Genomic DNA, 4,745 nt, shown 5'->3' with positions numbered 1-4,745 from the left:
TAGACCCCCAGAGCTTATTTCCGCTTTCACGGTCTCCATCCAACCATTTACCACAGACATGAGTAGTTATCACCGAGAACAGTCACGGCAAAGCAAGTTCCTCCAGATCCTTCTGTCCTCCTCTCCTCTTTCTGTCACAGTCTGGTGGCCCACGTGACACGGGACAGAGATTGGAGAGGGAGTCATAACCCAACTCCAGAGCTAGCTTTCCAACAAGGCAGAACAATTTTAATATCACCCTCACTCAAAAGACATCTGAATCCCTGCAAAACTGAATCTAGTGGCCAGAAAGCCCAGAAATAAATTCTAAGCCCTTGCCCTCAAAGTAGTCATGGCAAGTGGCATTAGCGGTGATGGCTGGCAGCTAGCAGCATCAGAGGGGGGGAAAAAACAATAAATACAGAAGATAGAAAGCTCACACACTCACAGGAGACCAGTCAGAAGCAAAACATGCAGTCAGAAGCAAAACATGCAGTGGCCATCATCACTCATACATTTAGCTGAGCCTGACCCATTTGCATCTCTGCTTCCATATCTGTCACAAGACTTATGGACACACCAGAAAACACAGATTCATTTGCACAGACAGACAGAAAAAAACTTTCCAAACAACCAGGACCAAGTAGGTGGGTGGCATCTGCTTCTGCACTGGATGGGAGTGAAAAGATTTTGTACTTGGATGATGATTTTGTTTGTCTACATGGGGGGGTTGGGGTGTCACATACTGGGGGATGCACCTGGGAGGCCAGCAAGGGAAAAGGTGTTGGATTGTGTGATTTGGAGGAAGAGGAGGAGGGCAATGATCAGCAAGCCTGGGGTCCAGTGGAATGGAGGAGTAAAAGAAACAGAAGCTCCTATTTGGGCTAAGAGGTCCCTTTCCAGCAAGGGGACAGGACAGGCTGGCACTACTAGGAAGGAGCGGGTAAGGTGCCGGTCCCTAAAGATACAAAACTAAGTGGTAGGATTTGGTGAGGCTGGTAAGCTGTCCCCCTAACCTGATGATAGAGGAACTAGGAGAAGTGCACCCCTAAAACAACGTCAGGACAAGCAGGTGGCCCCAGTGTCCAAAAGGAAGGCGATAGATGCCCTGATACTGTGGAATTCACCTGAAGTTTCCTGTCAGAGATGTCTGCGGTTGGGTCCAGACTCCCCGTCATCCATGGCCAGACCAGGAAGTTGGCTAAAGGGCGACCTGGGCTTGATGTCCTCACATCACGAGGGACATGGAGGCAGTCAACACCCCAATGCCTTTCTTGATGGCACCGTGGACATGGTTCAGGTGGTTCACGGGGGGTTTGGACAAGCCTGGGATCTGTGAAACTTCTGACTGCATTTGAAACAGGGACCTGGAGCTTCTCAGGTTTTGGGAGGCCAGGGAGCCTTGGCAGTTGTTATGGCCTGTCGAAAGGCCTTTGCCAGCATCAAGTATTTTTGTTTGGGGGCTTTTTCATGTCCCCCATGGTACACGTTAAAGGCCATTGCTAAGACTTCTGCCTGTGGTGTCAGGGATCCTTTCTTTAGACATTTAGGTTTGCCCTAATATCAGGGAAACTCCGGGAGAAGTAGTAGGTCGTGAGAAGTTCCTTTCCATCTGGGGTCTTAAGATCCAGTTTGATATATATTAAGAGGGCCTTCATAAGGCAGTCTAGGAATTGGATCAGTTTTTTGTGTTTGACCTGGATGACCTCTTAGATTTTTTCATAATTAGCACATTAAGGGTGGCCTTGTGGAGACTGGCCAGGAGGCAAATTATAAATTGGTCTGCAGCTCAAATGCCCTCAGCAGTATTGTAGTTCCATTCCTGGTCCTGGTCGGGACCACCTCAGGAGCATTAGTTTGGCGGATTTCATCTGTGTGTACCCTAGCCTGGTCCCAGACTCGCTCGCACTCCTCAGGGAGGCTACTGGTGAGAATCGTAGATTGGGAGATATACTAGAACTCTTTAATGACAGTGATCGAGAGAGATCGCCTAATAAGAAAGGAGTATGTACCCTGACCAAGTCGTCCACCCCATCAACACCACAAAGGGCCAGATTAGGCCGGGGAAGGGGGGAAGAGAGGGAGGGGTTCCATGGTGGGAGGACTAAGGGCTGCCAGTGGGCTGAAGGTGGGGGCCAGGGAGATTGATTAGGGTGGCCTGTCTGAAAAGGGAGGGGCGGGAGGAGAAAGAGCTGTGGGTTGACGCCAACAGCAGGGAGGCCGAATCCAGAGTGGTTTGGGCTTCATAGCTGGGAAGTTAGTGGTGAACAGCAAGAACAGAGCGAGGACTTGAAGAGTGTAAGAGGAAGCTGGAAACACAGGGGATGGGACTCTTTCCATTTCCCCCATCATTCACAGTATTTGTAAAGGCCTCAAATAATACTAGGATCTAGCATGCCATTAGGTGGCCATTTGGATTGATTGTCTAAGGGGTACTGAGGCCAAATTTGATTGGAAAGATGAGCAAATTTAGGGCCCTTCAGATCGGGTGCTACATGGAGAGCCTGAAAGTTTTCTAAAGGCATCCCAAGGGGGAATGAGAGGGTGTGGAAAACCGTTCCCATGCATGAGAAGGGGAAAGAAAAATGTCACTGCAGCCTGTAGTCACAGGTCTCCCCAGGACTCAAGGAGGACTGAATGAGAACCAAGTTGTTCATGGGTCACCAACACTCAACAGGGGCCAGGAGCTTAGGCTGACTAAGCCAGAGGAGGGACTCAGCACCTGGTATCCGGGCTTTGTAGAGGACAGAAGACCAGGACAAAAACCGAGCTCTACAAGGGTGTGTGTGTGTCATTCACGGGAAAGGGTTGGGGAATGGAGTCGCAAAAGCCCTAAGGGTCTAGAGGAGCTGAGGGATTGTGGCAGCTCTGGAGGGAAGGCAGAAAAGGGCAGGAAGGGGAGCAATAGCTCAGTTAGGCCTAAGGAAACCAGGATGGCAGCTCCAAGGGTGGGGGATGGGGTCAGGTGAAGAGGGCCAGCCAATTAGCGCCTTAGAGATCTGGCTGGTCTGGGAGCACCTCTGCTGCCAAGAGTGCCAGAGGGATGCTGTATGCTCAATGGTCACCTCCTTGGACTCAGAGAAATGTTTACACTGACCAAAGGGGAAACTTACCTAATTGCCACTGTTGGATGGGGTGTCGAGTGATTGGTGAGCCAACGTTCTGTTGCAGTGGACTGGAGATGAGGGATAGGGTCCCAGTGCAACTCAGACCCCGAGGGGGCGTACAAACTCCAGGAGAGCCCATCCAAGTCACAGCAGCAATGTAAGTGTTGCAGCTCTAAGGGGAAAGGTATCTTGGCAGCTGGGAGCCAAGGAATACCACAAAGTCACCACCGCATTACAAACCTCACGTAAGAGATTTACTGTACTAAGAGGGGAAAAAAGACCCAGGAGGGTGGCTGGGTCTGCTTGGGTGAGAAGAAGCAGAGGACTGAGCAGAAGACAGCGTTTATATAGGGTTTCTGGGGAGCGGGGAGTACTTTCCAGGGTGGCCTGAAATTGGAGGGATTATGTGGCCTAATCTTGGGGCAAGTTCAGAGATTGGTGGGATTTATTTTCTGTAGGGCAGGGCCTGGCTACTCTCCCACCTCAGGGCAAGGGCAAGGCTGGGCTGCTCACTTTGAGGGGTCAGGCCTGGCCACCAGAGTAGTCTAGGGATGGAGCCTGGTGGCCAGAGGTCTCTAGGGGCAGGGCTTACACCAGGAGTCTCTGAGCACACTGGCAGGGAGAGCCGTCCTGCTGCCAAGAGTTGTCATGAGTAGCCAACACCACAGACACTGCCACGTGACCCCAAGCCCTCAGGGCTGCCAGTGTGTACCTTATAGGACGTGCATTCCTGGTGTCACATTCTGTTGAGCGTGAGTCTCCTAACTATGAACGATACTTCACAACTGCTTCAGGAAAACTGATTCACAGTGCTTGCTCTTGAGAGGCTGGTGCCCACAGACTGCTTCTGCTTTCAGCTGCCATCTCAACTGACTGATATGACAGGAGTCCGACAGTTTGAATACAAAGTGGCCCCCAAGGCTCCTAGGGTGACTGACTGCCTGGTCCCCAGCTGGCAGCACTGCTCTTGCAGTAGAAAAGTTTGGGCTGATCTAGCAGATCCCCTGGAGACTGCCTCTGAAGCATGATCCCCAGTCCCTTCCTGTCTGCCAGGAAGGGAGACCCTCCTCTACCATCCTCCACTGGTGATCACGACTTAATGAACCCCGTCCTGCCCCAGGTCCTTCAGCTGAGAAGCCACCATGACTGTTACTAATTAATAGCTGCTCCAGTGCACAGGAGGGAGTTCCCAGCAGGCCGGCTTCTCTCGGAAGGCAGTGCAGGGACGCTGACCGACACACAGTCTGATTCTTTCTACCCCGCACTGTCCACTGAACTCTGCGCAACTCCACACTGCAGATTAAATTTTAACCACAGTCCCATGCTTCTGTGGGGGTGAGGGAGTGCTGGGGGTTGAATTCAGGACTTTACAGGACAGGCAAATGCTCTCCAATGAGCTACATCTCTGGTTCCACAGTCCCATGTGTAATGTTGGGCCAGCCCCAATCATATTACAAAAACCAAATGATCACCCACTACCATTTGGCTTGCTATCACTCAAATGCAAAATTCCCACCAGGAAGGCTTGGACAGCCCCACTCCTTGCAGAATCAGGTACTCTGGTCCTAGTGAGTTCTCCATGGGAGGGTTTCACGTAGAAATTTCACACAGAAGGCATTTCATGCAATAAGAGTAACGTCAAAATGATCTACCAACAGG

This window comes from Peromyscus californicus, unplaced genomic scaffold (assembly GCF_007827085.1).
Source record: "Peromyscus californicus insignis strain IS unplaced genomic scaffold, ASM782708v3 Scaffold_12__1_contigs__length_115047231, whole genome shotgun sequence".
Taxonomy (NCBI): Eukaryota; Metazoa; Chordata; class Mammalia; order Rodentia; family Cricetidae; genus Peromyscus; species Peromyscus californicus.
This window is presented reverse-complemented; position numbering follows the sequence as displayed.